Genomic DNA, 16,781 nt, shown 5'->3' with positions numbered 1-16,781 from the left:
GTGGGCAAACCACCCACTGGAGATTTGAGAGACTGTGGCTTTGCACTCCCCAGGATACATCAATGGGCATGGAGCCCCCTCGTGGAGCTGGCGTTGTGCACTCATCCGGCTGAGGTGCCCCCCCTTCCCTTTCCCCTGAGGTGCCTGTTTCATTTCGATCTGATGCCCCAGCAGTGTTCTCTCCGTTTGGAGTCTGGTATCGAGTGTGGGCCTCGCCCATGCATTTTGGGCCCAGTGGTCCACGGACTATGAATGGTTCACTATCCGGACTTGTATAGTTGGTGTACATAATTGTTTATACTGTATTTCAAGTTTTGACTAATGGATTTTTATTGATTATAATTGTTCAAGTAATTTCCTTTTGTCATTGCGTTCTTCCAGGGGAGGTTGGGGGTTGTAATTGTAATGTTGCAGCATGTATTAGTGTGTATGTTGTTGTGGGTGAGGGTGGGGGTGGGGGTGTTGCGTGTGTGTGTCACACTCTTTTCCCTTCCCCTCTCCCCTGTGTTGGAGGTGCTGTACTCACCATGGTCGTCGCCGCCGTCGTTCGTGCTCCTGGTAGAGGAGCAGGAATACTATTGCAGGGAGGATTTGGAGTTCTGGCTCCATGGCGTCCTGGTTCCTCGTGGGCGGTGGAGAGGTGAGTATTTTTCCTTCCAAGTCCTGTCTCTGCCGTGTTTTTGTTAGCGTTGGTTCCGCCCCGGAAAAGGTGGCGGATTGGCCTCTCATAATAGTGTGGGCGGTACATTGTGCTCCGCCTGTCTGTTGGCAGTGACCGCCATGCTGTTTGTTCGTACCGCCGTGGCGGTCTGAGTGTTAAAGTGGCTGTCTATGTTTCCGCCACGGTCGTGATTCCATTTTTTTTACCGCCGGCCTGTTGGCGGTCTTACCGCTGCTTTAACACCGACCACCAGGGTTGTAATGAGTGCCAGAGTTGTTTAATATCGTTTTAGGCATTTTATGTTAAGTGGGTTTAATTTATAAATGATTATTATTTTTTGACAAAATGTTCTTTTGTTTCGAATTCTTTATTGGGGGGTTTTTTATTTCATTTTATTTTTTGCTAGAATCTTTTTTGATAAAATATGTACTTATATTTGTTCTAGTTGGAAGTGTTTTAAATTATGTTTTTAATTTATATAGAATGCATTTTTTATCTTAATTTTTATAAAATATTTACAATTTTAAGTGTAATGATATTTTTTAGAGGATGTTGGGATTTATAGAGATTTTGGGTGGGAGTATTTCAAAATAATGATTTTTAAAATGTAATTAAAATGTTGTTTTTTCATTCAAATTTTGTAACTAGTTGATAAGAAAGTGAATATTTTTGGGGCATTGGGTTTTGATGGGGGTTTGGGTAGATAGTGTATTTTTTTGTTCATTTATAAAAACATTTTAAAAATAATATTATTAATTTTTAAATTAGATATATTTTTCAGTTTAACAGCATGTATTTATGGGGATGTTTGGATCTGAAGGTATTTTTGGTATTTTAAATTGTTATTTTTTTCATTTTCATATATTGTTTTAATTCTTTTAATACTGTGTAAATATTTAAGTAATATTTTGGTTTGCTTATTACAGGTTGTTGGATTTAAAAGAGTTTTGTATGGTGGGAATTAAATGTATAAACATTGTATTTCTTGTATATGTCTTTATTTGTTTAAATATTGAAGTATTGTATAAACATTATATTTAAGAATAAAGTTAAACCCTTTTTAAAACAAATTATTATTTCAATTTACTTAACTAAAAAATATACTTAAGAATTCAATTATTGGCTTTATTTGAACATATATTTCAGATTTTATATTTTTAGCATGTGCTTTTAAATGTAATTTTTCTAAACAATATGTTCTTGAGTTTTATATGTAATACATTACTGATATTTTATTTATATTTATTTAAACATGTCTTATTATAATTATTTTGTTTATTTCCTTGGAGAGGCAATACTACATTTTATCTGTCCTAAGTACAACACTTTCCCCAAAGTTACTTAGGGCCTGATTACATGTTTGGTGGTCTCAACCCCATTCTGCATCATCGGTGGTCCCAAGTACTCGGTGGTCTTGACGGTCTTTCATCTGCCATATTTAGGTGCCAATCGTGGCCCAGAGGCAATTTCTAATGGAAGGGACCAGTGCGGGACACGGTCCACAATTCAAGAAATATAATTCATATGTGTTGATATAGGTGTGGACATTTTGACTAAATAAGTTTAAAATGTTCACATAGGCATGACATATATGAAAAAATACCTTATACAAGTACAGTTCCATTGCTGGAGTCCAGACGTTATGTGCCCAGTCCAGTCAATGGGAGAAAAGTGCGAAACATACTTACCTGGATTTCGACCCCGATGGGGTTGTTTTCTTCGATGTCAAGTTACTGCTGTAAAGGGGGGCCCTGAACAAAGGGGTCCACCTCTGAGACTGAAGGGAAAAGAAGGAAATGGGTGAGTTTGCAACCCATTTCCTTTGGTTCTGACTTCTTGAAGCAGCCAGTCTCTACGCCACAGTCTGCTCGAAGGAAAGGCACATTTTGAAACAGATGGCGGGATCTTTGTCTGTACCGCCCTCTCACAGCTGTTTTTCACGATGCCGCTCACTTCATTTCCCATATTTCACGGCATAAAGGCTTCTGGTTTTTCCAGAGTAAGCCAATGAGACTAGTCTCCTCTAAATGCCTGCTCCCTACGGCACAGGGCTAAATTTAAACTATGTCAGCATAATTTAAGTAGATTCAAGATTTTTGTGTTACACTTGGTATGTAAAATTCCTGAAATTATACCATTCAACCCTTTTGTATAATTCAGTACCATTTGCCATAAAAAATTGCAGTGTGCACAGAAACTACAGGAGGAGTTTTTTTGCTGTGCTTTTGATTAAATGCATTCTCGCTTTCAAAATTGACATGAGGGAGCATTTTGCTCTAAAATATAGAGCACTATGACTGAATTGCAGTCCTTGTAGCTATGCATAATTTTGCCAAAATTGTGCATATTTTGCAAAAGCAAATTACACAGGTGTTATGCACCCCATTATACCTGCCACTTACTTACCATTAGACTGAAAGGGATAGCATGACCAATCTGTCAATTATTGTTCAGCAATGTTAATGATTCTGTAGTCCTTGCTGGAGAAGAGTCTTGAGCTTATCTGCTTCTGGTGCCAGAGTCCTTGCTTCCGCTTTCTATGTTTTTCAAGCTAAAATGCCTAATGCTGTGCATGCACTTGTTTGATGTAGGCGAGATGGCCCAGGATGGAGATATGCCAGCCGAGGTAGCTCTTTTCGCCATTGCTCCTATGATAAAGAATCTCTGGCACAGATTTTCTGTGTTTGTCCAGCCTCTGAGCAAGAAAGAAAATTGGTGCTTAAGTCGCTATTTCGCAGGTTCAATATTAATTTCATTCAGGAGGCCATCTATCAGTGTTTTCAAGGATCAGATCAGGCTGTGGATTCATGGTGAGACAGTGGCATAACAAAACTCGGGCACCCAACCCGCACCGCGGGAGCTGCAGGGGCCTTTGATGTGTGGTGAGATTGTCAATGTATGGACAAAGTTGTGGAGCGAACAACCTAAATATAAGTGGCAGGTGATTGCACTTGTGAATATAAAGACAAAGGGCCCTCTTATGAATTAAGAGGACACCAAGCTTCTGAAGGGGTGGTGCGCTTGTCAGCCCAGCAGGAAAGGCAGCAGCATTGTCGTGGGCTCATAATTGACCTGGCAGCAATGCTGACACACGCAGGGGACACCAACACCCTTGAAATGCACACTGTCTGCACAGCAGATAGTGCACATTTCACAGGTGCTGGACAGGGGGACTCCTGTGGCCCCCTGCACCTGTTCTCCGACAGCCTTTTCATGCCGATAGTACCACCATGAAAAAGCTGGCAGAGAACAATGTTGTAATCAGGGAGCGCCTCCCTGGCTGACTGCAATCTTCACCTGCTGTCGGTATTGAAGATCCTGGCGGGGATGGCAGTAGATTGACGGGTCTGACCGCTAGCCTCGTAATATGGCAGTCAGACCAACGCAACAGTGGCGGGTCGATGGCCACCGAAGCATTGAAGGTCGTCGGACCACCAATGTCATAGTCGGGCCCAAAGAACTGAATACTTGTGTCTGTCAGGAGGATATTAGACAAGACTCACAGGTATTAGATTACAGATTGATGGTGAGGGTTGTTTCTTCCGAGCGCCTGGGCAACACGCAGATAGAACAATCCAACTGCAAGTGGCAGGCGACTGTATCTGCAAATATAAATTGTAGGAACGTTATAGCACCCTTGCATTTCCATTCAACAGTCTATTTACTAACTAGGAGTTGCCTTTAACGTTGAGCTGACACAAGATGCCCCAACTTTGGGTACAATTTAATGCTGCTGAACCTCAAAGCACTAATAAATTGCTGTGGCTTATGATCAATGTTATTTTATTATTGTTATATGCATAATTGTATTTTTAATATCAGGCTAATTAATTTATTAGTTTTGCTTTATCTGTTTTTAATGGTTCTAATTAACTATCAAATAAACATATATTCTGTTGGACCAGAAAATGATTCGTTGAATTGGGGTGTTGCTCATTCCCAGTTGTCACAGCCACCAAAACTAATATTCCTCTCGCAATACACAATTTCTGGGCCTTATTGCACATGCCAGTATATGGCTTGTGTATTTCCGACAGACTTTTGATGAAAGATTTCTTCTTTCAGTGTTTCTTGTTCAGTCCTCATAAAAGAAAAACTGGTTTCACATTTGCCCACAGCCAGTGGCACCTCAAGTTTGTTTGCATCAGTCACACATTATATTAGCATTCTCTATCTACTTCAGAGACCACCTTCACCATTACCTCACATTCCTTACATTTATGGAGCGGAAACAAGAAGCTGTGGAGAAGGTGAACGACGACCTTTAGGCTGTCAGTCCTCTTACATTCCTAAGACAGAAAACTGAGGAAGTTGCAGTATTTTCCCTCAATCATGCAGCAGTGGAATTGTCAGGGTAGTCTGGGAGGAGGAGTTCGCAAACAATAGGACAGAGCGTGTTTTCTGTCTATTACAAATGGAGGGGAAATATAGACTGAAGCTCCAGATCACTTTGGAAACTCTTTAGAGAAAGTGTGCACTAAACCTGAATCAAAAATGTTTTGAGTGTTTAAGGTGGAAAATGCGCATTTCTAAGTGTCTCTCTGCTCTCATGATGCTTAGTAAATCAAAGCTGAACCATGCATTTAGGCCATTGTTAAAGGTTTGTTCTGCTAAATGTGTGGAAATTAGGGCCAGATGTACTAAATGTTTTTACACTACAGTCTACAGAAATAGATTTTGCTATGAACTAAAGCCATTTTAGAAGTCAATAAACATTTATTTATTCCTAAAATGGCTTTCCTACCCCATGCTGAACCGCTGTCTGGAAGGAGTGTGTTTTAGGTGTCCCTTCCAAGTAGTGAGTCACCTTGACTTGTGTCAATGTTTTGCTACCACAATGTAGTCACAAAACATTGGGAAAATATTCCTGACAAAAGGTGGTAAAGCATTTGCGAAAAGGAAGGAGTTATGTCTTTGTGTATGTAAAAAAGGAACCCACTACCAACTCTCAAACTTTTAAAAAAGTAAATTGTTTTTTAAATGCAGCACTGATTCCTTTAAGGAAAATGGGCTGCATTTATTTTTATTTTTTTAGAAAAAAGAGTTTACTTTATTACAAGGAAATCACAGACATGGTGGTCTGTTGACCCTGGCAGGCAACCATTTCTGTGATGGCCACTGTTGGGCCTGGCCCTTTTTTCAGGGTCATTCCCAAACTTTTTGCCTCCTTCTCCCCATTTTTTTCTGATCTGTTTTTGTTGGCTTTAGGACTCTGGGCACTTTACCACTGCTAACCAGTGCTAAAGTACATATGCTCTCTGTGTAAATTGTATTGGTGATTGGTTTATCCATGATTGGCATGTTTGATTTACTAGTAAGTCCCTGGTAAAGTGCGCTAGAGGTGCCTAGGGCCTGTAAATCAAATGCTACTAGTGGGCCTGCAGCACTGATTGTGCCACCCACATGAGTAGCCCTGTAAACATGTCTCAGATCTGCCACTGCAGTGTTTGTGTGTGCAGTCTTGCATGGCCAATTCGACCTGGCAAGTGTAAACACTTGCCAGGCCCAAACCTTCCCTTTTTATATATGTAAGGCACCCCAAGGGTAGGCCCTAGGTAGCCCCATTGGTAGGGTGCAGTTTATGTTAAAGGTAGGACATGTACCGAAGTGTTTTACATGTCCTAATAATGAAATACAGCTAAATTTGTTTTTCACTGTTGCAAGGCCTAACTCTCTCATAGGTTAACATGGGGGCTGCCTTTAAATAACTTTTAAGTGCAGTTTCCCTTTGGGAGCAGACAGAAATTTGAAGTTTGGAACTCACAATTTAATAATACATCTTTTGGTAAAGTTGGTTGTTAAATTGTCGGTTTGAGAACGCCACTTTTAGAAAGTGGGCATTTTCTTGCTTAAACCATTCTGTGGCAATTCCTGTGTGTGGATCCCCTGTCTGGGTCAGACTGACAGTTGGGATGTTTGTGAATCCCCTCTAGACAGTGACACAAAGGGAGCTGGGGGGTAGCCTGCATATCCTGATGAGCCATCTCAGCTACAGTGGAAGGGGGAGTGGTCACTTACACCTCAATGGACTATGCCTGCCCTCACACAATGCAGTCTCCAACCCCCTGGTGTGTGTCTGGGGCATCGCCTGGGCAAGGCATGATCTTGTGAACAACAGAGACTTTTCTTTGAAGTTTGTTTACTTAAAAGGCAGAAAGGAGCATAAGTAGTGGACCCAAAACCCCACACTTAAGATCACTTCTGGATTCAAGAGGAACCTCTACCAAGGAGAAGAGTTGAAGAACTGAGGAGAAGTGTTGCCCCTGTCTGTGACTGTGCTTTGTTGGGCCATCCTGCAGTTGCTGGTTCTGCCTATGAAAGGGGATAAAGACTGGACTTTGTTGTGCATTCCTGCTTGAGAGATATCTCCAAGGGTTTGGACTGAGCTTGCCACCTGTTTTGAAGCCTCAGGGACAGCAAAGGCTTCACCAACCAGTCCCTGAGTCTGCATAATGTGGTCTCTAGCTTGCCAGAGGGTGCCATTCCAGTTCCTGGGCCTCTGGAAGTGAATATCTGGTGAGAATCCTATGAAACAGCACCAGAGGATGCTGTGCGACTTCGCTAAGAATGCCGCTGCATGGAACCCGCACCGCCGCCTGCACCAGAAGCCATGGACCTCACAGAAGCGCAACGACCCCATTAACTCCACAGGCCTTGCGTTGCCACAGCTGCTGATCCTGCACAAACTTGCAGAGATTGGAGTGTCGAAGGGCTGATGTTCGTGACACCCAACTCCGTTGCAGCGTCTGTTACCCTGTGATGTGATTGCGACCCCATGAGGTCACCAAACAGCATTGTGACGGTGACGGACTTCATCTTTGCCGGAGGTACCAAGGGGCCGACACCTCACAACTGACATGCCTCACCTCCACGGCTCCAGAGTAAGGACCCGACGCCTCTTCGTGACGTGTCTGCTCCTCTGCCCTGCAGCACTGGAACTGACGCCGCCTTGGATCTAATGACACCTCACTCCCCGACTCCGTGCACTGGCCTGTTTTCCACACGTTTTGCTAAGGTACTGTACCGGGAGTCCATGTGACTCCGTAAACTGCACCAGTGGCGTCGCATTGTAGAAAACGACTATGTCACAACACCGCTTAACATCAAATTGCAGCATTGGTGCTTCTAGGTGCTATTTTTGTGTTTTTCATTACTAAAGTCATATTTTTAACTGTGTATTGTGGATTTTTATTGTATTTGATCTTTTTTATTTAGATAAATATTTAGTATTTTTCTAAACCTGTGTGATGCCCATTTAGTAGTGTTTCACTGTATTACTGTGTGTGTTGGTACAAATACTTTACGCATTGCTTCTGGGTTAAGCCTTTCTGCTTGTGCCAAGCTAACCAGGGGGCGAGTGGGGGCTAACCAGGTGTGTTTCTCCTTTGCCCTGACTAGAGTGAGGGTCCTTGCTTTGACTGCCAACGAAAGACCCCATTTCTACCAGCCACCAATCAGAGTGAGCAGTAATATGCATCCTACTTCATTAATATTCATGAGGTAGTTCAGATTGTTGACCCACTCCCAGAATTTTATAAACTCACCTGTTAGTAAACAGGTTGATTTGTAAGTTTCTTAACTTATCACAAAAATACTGGTCACGAATTAAAATCCATTTTTTCACACCCAGTTTTTAGTTCATGGCATGCAAAAACACTGCTGTTTTTATGGCAAAGCGTTATTTACACATCAAAATATGCAGTACTGTCAAATCACTACACAGAAAATCCATCACTAGCTGCACCAGCCAAATGTTGTTGCTGATTTGGCACTAATGATTAAGGGAACCATTTCCATTTTCTTATGTTATTGTTTGTACATTTTGAAATGTGATGCAATTTCATGATTAACACATGCAATAGTTCAATTCCCAGGATTATCTTATTGTTGGAAATTGCCTGATGCAGCCTAACAAACCTCTAAGAGCCAGATGTACGTAGTCTTTTTTCAGTTACAAATGGTCTGATTTGCAGAAGGCTTTTTTCTATGCACAAACCACAAATTGTGGTTTGGTATCTAGTCTGCATCGGTATTTGGAAAGGGTGTGTTTAGAGAGTTCCTTCCAAATACCAATTTGAATTGGTATGTATTAATGTTTTTGAACCAAATTCCAGTTGCAAAACACCAATCTTTTTCTACCTCCTCAAAGGAGGTGGTAAGCCATTTGCAAATGAGAAGGGGTCTCCAAGAGACTGCTTGCCCTTTTGTTAATGTTGACAGAAACATTTTTTTAACAGATGCTCATATGCTATTTTCCGTTATGGCAATGGATTGCACTTAAATCATGCTTTATTTAAAAGCAGCCACAGACATGGTGGTCTGCTGACCTCAGAGGGCCACCCCTCCTATGATGGCTGTGAGCCCTAGTAAGTCGCAATTGGCGACCTACCTTAGTAATATCATTGACCCACTTGGAATTGGTAATTTGCAAACCGACCTCTAAGTACACAAGTTAGTCCCCAAATTACCACCCTGGTTAAAAACTGTTACCAGTATTTAGCGACCACTGCTAAGTACATCTCATTAGTGAGGTACCTGTGAAACGTGTAATAAGATATTGCATAATGGTCCATAATTTATAGGCACACTATTAACAGCGTTCACAGTGATGAAATGATTAACTTTGCACAGAACAACCTGCAATCTCTCTAAGCGCAAAAAGCCACTTTTCATAATACTCATCTTTTCATAAATCACGTCGGAAGCAAACTTTGAGTCGACGTCACCATGCGCTGAATCTCTGTCCTACCACCCTCTGCAGAAGTTACATTGAGCTATCTCTCAGAAAACAAATATTTGCGGCAATTTAATGCATTATTTAACCCCTTCTTCAGCGTGCATGTGAAAGGCAACCTTTTCCGATTACCAATTATCCAACTGGAGTCAGTGGTGTCAAACGAGTCCCAGGAGCTGTACTTCTGCCTCCTATGGGGCTATGGAATACTACAGGAAATACAAATACAGGAAAAATAACAATGGTGGCTGTATTATAGATTTTTGGAGCCAGAGCTGCTTAGGGAATTCAAGCCTCGATTTCTCCCTCAGCAGTGATTCCAAGATGAATGCGCTCTTGAGGGGGGCATCGACCCTTATTGGGAAGATGCGTACGAGGGTGGAGTGAGCATCCACAAAGAAGGCTCCCTAAAGGACTACTTTATGTATTAACCATTAGTACGTAAGATCCATTGCAAGTGGTCTTGGGTCACCAGGCCTGTCGCTCTTCACCAGGGCCCGCTACCTGCAGGAAGCGAGCATTGGACCACATGAGGGTCTGGCATCTTCCAATCAATGGCCGATCCATACTTTCTGATGAGAAGGTAATGTTTGTTATTAAGTAGTTTACCTTGCTAGCCATCTGCTTGTATTGACTCTAGACTTAAAGGTATTGAAACGTTGTCTAATCCTATTGCATCGTAATGAATAACCAACACATCTGATTAGTCCTGGAGCCTCGCAGGCCCTCTACACGGATCCGCGGCCCCCTGCCCGCCAGCTTCCAGGATGAGTCCCTTCTCTTTGTCTATTACACAGATTTTCTACGCTGAGCTCCTGTTTTTGTTTGATAAGGGGCTGAGTAATGTGTTTGAAAATATAAGATTTCCAAGACTAGAATGTGAGAAAATTCATCGGAGTTTAGCACAGTCATCGCAGCCGTTCTGAGGTACTGCACTGCATTTGAAATCTCCCGTTTCCTTACACCTGGGATAACCTCAGGGTCTTTCAATAAATGAATGCATACTATTTATCTGTCACCAATATGGATACATTTTGCTCCGCTAGAGCAGATAGTCTTTGTTCGTGCTATGTTCCTTTCTCTCCCTTTCTATTGCTCTTAGAGTCTGGAACCCCCGTTCAGAAAGAATAACATGAAAGCAGAGGTAGAGTTCTACGGTGTCCGTACACTTACATTTCCCCAGTTTTACAATTCTCAAAACTCAGACTGGAAAGCTACGAGAGGGTAAGGGCTCCAGGCATACTACTGCACCTGCCTTCTGACTTTTTAACCCTGTTAGGACGTTAACATAAGAAATAATCCTGCACAGTGGGAAGAGCAGCAGAATCTATCAAAAAATCTTTTTTTTTCTTTTTTGATGTTTTTCTACAGGAAAAATACGTTGTCCATGGAGAAAAGGTTCTCACATACATTCTTGCCAACTCTGGGGAAGGTGTGTTCCCTTTCCATCTAGGAAGTTGGGTTAGTGGCTGGAATAACTCTGGCTATTTCCATAGATAGAAAGGGTTAGATTTCAGGTTCTGAACGCCCACTAGTGTTGATGCTGAATTTTACTAATGAATATTCATGTATTTTGAGTGTTGAATTCTAGGCCTTAATTTACCGAGGTCTTGGCCTGGTTGCACGGCCTCATGTCAAGCTGAATTTTCTTAAGCATTTTATAAATTGGCTGCTTAGAGGGTTCAATTTTGATTTTCCACTGTACTGACCATGTGCTCGTAGTTGAAGTTCGTTCTCATGAGAAACTGCTTGCTAGAAGATGCTGTGCTAGGTATAGAAACATTGTATATCTTAGTATGTGTAAGTCTGACCTTCCCAGGAGAAGACAATGGATGCACTGACTGGAGTATAAGCTGCAACAATATTGATACCTGACAAGCGGAATGACAAGAGCGGGAGAAGAGGAGCCAATCATTGACGTTAACCGTGTAGTAGTAGAACTTTAGATTTGGGGTTTTATTTTCATTGGACTAAGTGTTAACATGCAACTCTTTGACCAATAAGAATATAGGAAGTAGTTTTGGGAAATCTGACTTAGCCAGACTGCACTAAGACGAAAGAAGCTGTTAGCTATTCTTCTTCCTAACATTCCCAGATATTTTTCTTAGCTGTCTTGAGAGTTTAGCTTTATTTTTTTCTGAACTGCTTTTTCTGAACTTTAATGCTGGATCCTGTTATTATCTGGCTGACTGAACTGATGTCCTATTGACGAAGACTGTCACAGCTTGCTGAACCATACTGAGGCAAGGTATAAGATGATGTTACTGATTGTTATGTCTATTTGATTTTGTTTCTCGGTACCAACCGTTATTTTGATAGAGCCATAGTTAGATGTTTTCCAAATTTGTGTTGACTAAATTGCTTTAGCATGAAGTCCAAACATGCTATTCTAATTTGATGTTAGTTAGGATTCTCACTGATGAATTTTACTACATGTAATAACAGTTGATGTATTTTTCTTTGCTGAATCTAAATGTATGCGATATCGTTTGCGCTGTTATTCGTATTATTAATTTGTACTGTAACTCTAGAATGTGTGGTAGTTCAAGCTTTGAGTAAATTGCGATTTTTTCGCCGCTTTGGTCAGCCAGTAATGTTTTTTTATGTTTGTCATTACATGACATTAGCATTGTTAATATAGGGAAATAATCATTCTAACTTTTACATAGAGGTGTGGTTATTCATGGCCGAGAGGTCATGGCCGGTGAAAATTAATGACTTCTATTGATTATTGATGTCATTGATTGTTGTCGTTATTAATCTGCATTGGTACGGGGTTATTTGGTGGGAACTTCTTGAAGCGCAGTCAAAAGGTCCATCGGCCTAGACGCGTCTCCCATGTAAGTTTACTTAATAAGATCTGATGGGCTCGCACTAGCATGTGAGTATATGGGCATTCACAAAATTACAAGGCTGATCATATCTTGGTCTACCCACTTCTCACCCCATGTGTGGAATTTTCTACTGTATATTTCTCTGTAAGCATGCCATACCATTTATGCAACGGTTTCTTCTTGAATGTGGGGGAGCATCTCCTCCCCCTGCCCGCTGCAAGCTACGCAGGAAAAAACAGAATGGCAATGAAATAATTTCATTGCCATTTTATTTTTTACATGCAGCGTGCACCAGCCCAGAGACATGCTGGGCGTATCTCCTGCTGCCGGCACATGGGGGTTTTGGAGGGAGGGGTATTTTATACTTTTTTTTTTTTGCGAAGTGGTGGGGCACGTCACTCGTCCCACCACTTTAAAAGGATACAAGTGGCAACTACTGCAAGGAAGTATGCAATCCATTTATGCCTTCAAGAAACCCTTTTGTGAGTTCTAGGCAGACACAAATGTAGTCATTTTCAGCCATAACATTATCTTCATAGGCTTTAAAATTAGACTCATAGGGCCTGATTATGAGTTTCTCGTACTTTTCTGACCCATACATAAGCTCCTGTTACACACTAGTCTGAATTGCAAGTTTGACAGTATTTAACACGTCTGATAATTATCAGATGCGTTAAATAACTTGGGGGGTTATTACAACTTTGGAGGAGGTGTTAATCCAAGTGACGGATATACCACCAGCCATATTACGAGTCCATTATATCCTATGGAACTCGTAATACAGCTGGTGGTATATCCGTCACATTTGGGATGGATTAACACCTCCTCCAAAGTTGTAATAACCCCCTTGATCTCCTCCCCTATTCCTAGCGCTGGTGCTGACATCAGCTGCAGTGTGCCATGCACCCACTTTAGAGCCATGGTGCTAGGGTGTGTGCCTGAGTCTAGCATAGGTTTTTTTACTAAAAGGGTAGCCTACCTGTACAAAATACTATGCCTAGATAAGTAAAAATGCTTTTCCTTCTTTGTATGTGTGCTATACAGTGCAGCACACATGCAAAGCTGGAAAAGCAGGGAGAAATAAAAATATTTCTGTTTAATGCCTGCTTTTCAGCTGCATTAATTTTTGGTGCTAACCCCTTTCTTCTGATGTTTTAGAATACAGTTTAGCGCAAAAAAGTAGCACAGGTAAGCCCATGTACCACCCATGTAACTCCCCCTTGACGCAAAACTGCATTACTTTGCCACCCAAACCAACACAAATACCAATTTGCAATGGTTTGTGAATCCCAAAAAACATTTAGCATTACAAAAGTGACACTAACCTGAAGCTAAACCTTCGAGAATCTAGGTCCAATTGTTAGCTCAAGAGAAGAGATGTTCCTTGAAGACCAGTGGACTGAACTGGAAGAGTAAACATTGGAGTTGGGAGACAAGGAAGAGCTCCACAGAGCTGAGATCATGGAACTGAATCAGCTTGCTTCAAAAATGAGAATGTGTGGTTTCGTAATTCAGAAGGGTTATATCGACCGGGTCTCACCCTGGTGTAGACCATGGACGTCATTTAGGGTTCACCAGGGGTCGGAGCTACGACCCTGGCTTGCCCTTTGCGACCCCTGGCACTGGCTTTGCGACCTGGAAAAAGTAGTGCCAGAAACACAGTGGCAGCACGTCCTTATGGACGTCGGTTGAGGCTCCTTTCTCTTTGTTTTCTCTAATTTTTGATTACACTTATAAAGAATAATGTTTAATTATTCATTAATGTCATAGAAAAATTTAGTACAATTAGCTGGATTAGACCTTCCCACACAATGGGGTAAGCAAAAAATGCTTTAAAATGTATGTTGTGTGCATGCTTGAGGGTTAGTGAGTTCAGATGAGCGAGTGTGTGTGTGTGTATGTAAGCATGTGTGTGGAATTGAAGGTCAAAATGGGTGTGTGACGTCACAGCCTCTACCCTTGGCATTTTGGTGAATTAACGTTCATGGTGTGGATGCTAGACATAATCCTGGAGGAGAAGAGCTCAAAGTCCAGTACTGCCAACGTGTATAATCTTATCTGTAGCATCAGCACCAGTTGCCTATTTATCAGTGAGCACCCCTTGAAATTAAGTTTTGCGTGGACAAGGGGCACATGGACACACTAAAGTCCTCATTTACAAGAAAGTGGTGCAGCGCTGTGCCAAAATTGGCAACTCCATGCTGCGTCACTTCAGAAACGCTGGTATGCACTGTATTTATGAAAATACAGTGCACCCCCATGTTTGCCCTAGCGCTGGGACTAAAATTAGCTGTCATGGGGCAATGCAGGCACCCTCACACTATGGTGCAAGGGTGCGTGCGTTGCGGGGAATGATTGTTTATGTGCATGTGCAGGAAGGTGTCTCTTCCTGCACATAAACAATCAATAATGGTGATTTGTTACTTATATGTGTGCTGTATAATGCAGCACATATAGAAGTAGCAAATCATCTTTATTTAATTATTGCTTATGTCCAGGAAGGGACACTTTTCTGCACATAAACAATAATTCATGGCGTTTTTCTCTTTCTATGTATGCTGCAGAATGCAGCACATGTAGAAAAAGCAAAAATTAGGAGAAATAAAAGTATTTCTCCTTGTTGCTCCATGCTAACGCCACCGCCACACCTGGGGTGGTGTTAGTTTTTGGAGCTACCTCATGTTTACGATTCCTCATAAATCTGGGGCAGCATCAAAGGCAATAGGTGTAGTGGTGGAATTCCCACAGCAACACCCATTGCAGGCCCCTTTCACACTAAGTGGCTTAACGCCACCGTGTAGATATGGCGCAGGGCATTGCACCACCGGATTGTCGCTATAAGTGATGCTCCGGTGCAGAAAGGGCCTCGTAAATGATGCCCTAAGTGCCTAATTCCCAACAATTTTTCTATGAAACGTTCTGACTTGTTCTTGTAGTACTCCCTGCTTGCTCCTGAAATCCATGTGTAATCCAGGAGTACCCCTGACTTAAATCCTTTTATTGAGTAGTAAGCTAGGAATACTACAGAAGTAAGTCACAACAACTTGTTTGTTAATGTGGCCTCAAGCCTCCTTTTGGAAAGATTCCAAGTCGCTGGCATGGTTTTGGTCTTTTTACTGTATCTCTTAGGGGAGCATGAGACCTGTGGCAAAGGAATGACTGTTTTACCCAGTCCAAGAGGGGCACAGAAAAAAGCAAGGGCTACTGGACGTCAACTGAAGGGGTTGAGGTCCAATGCCTCTGATCCCCCAAAGTCCCTTCTACTATGGCTTTGCAAACTGGGTCAAGTACAACCCCTTCAGCACTTGACTTTCAGTGGTAGTGATGGCAAGCAGTAGCAGGCTTCTGAGGGAGGTAGTGCAGAGATGCTCGAGCTCAGAACTCAACAGTCACACAACAGCACAATAAATGATTGTTCAACCCAGTGCTTATTTTTCAGGAAAAAATACTTTAATGCACACTGGAACATTATACAGCACACTGACACAATGAAATACAATTTAGTGTTCCTTGGCACTATCAGCCACTGCTGTGCTATCTCTCTTCTAGCCCCTCTCTAATAATTGTTTCCCTCCCCCCAGGGAAAGAGAAATGTGATTTGAGCTCAGGCGCAGCTCTCACTGTTTGACAGGTTTGTGATCTTATCGCTCAGTCTTTCATATCACACATGGTGAATCAGTCCTCAGTTCAGGTGCCCAGTTTCATCCTCGGTGCACTCTTCCCCCTTCTTGTTTTGGGAAATGGTCCGTTGGTGCATTCTGCAATGGTGCTGGGCTGACTGCCCACCAAGCGTGGAGCCGTCAGCCTTGAATCATGGCAAATAGTTGAGACCCTGCACCCACAGGGCACTGACTTACCTAGAGGCTGGTTCTTCTGGTTATGATGCAGCCACACACAGACCAAATGTTTGGTGATGATGTGGCCATGCACAGACCTATACACTGGTTATGATGTGGCCAAGTACAGGCTGATACTCAGGTGATGGCCACCAACTAGCCAAAGATCTGGTGATGATGTCGCCAGGATCAGTCTGGTGCCCAGATGATAATGCAGATGATAATGCAGCCATTCACAGTCAATACTTGGGTGATGAAAAGACAACACAGACAGGCCATCTCACATAACTCATAATCACAGCCCTGACCAGGCTCCGGCAATCAAAATCTGAATACTTCATGAACCATCATGAAGACACTACAGGCCCACTGACCTTAAGACCAACAGACTGAACTTTTTAGTCTTCTTCTTCTGGGTACACCATAGGCACATGCAGCACTTCGCCCCTCCTGGACAGTCACTCCTAAAGTGTTGGCAGGCTCCTTATGTTTCTCAGCAGGGAGGCAGATAGGATTCTAGCCACTTCAGGACAAGTACACAGCACTTCCACCAGGAAGTCAGATTCAGGTAATGTTCCCAGGTCTGTGAAGCCAGCTGCTAGGCAGACACCAGCTCTAACTGCCCAGTAGCCCACTAAGTATTCCTATTCTGTGTCACTCCCTTCCTTGTTCTTAAAAGACTTGGAACTGGAACAACAAGTGAGGTAGTGATGTCT

Source organism: Pleurodeles waltl, chromosome 7 (assembly GCF_031143425.1).
Source record: "Pleurodeles waltl isolate 20211129_DDA chromosome 7, aPleWal1.hap1.20221129, whole genome shotgun sequence".
NCBI lineage: Eukaryota > Metazoa > Chordata > Amphibia > Caudata > Salamandridae > Pleurodeles > Pleurodeles waltl.
Note: the sequence above shows the minus strand (reverse complement) of the source record.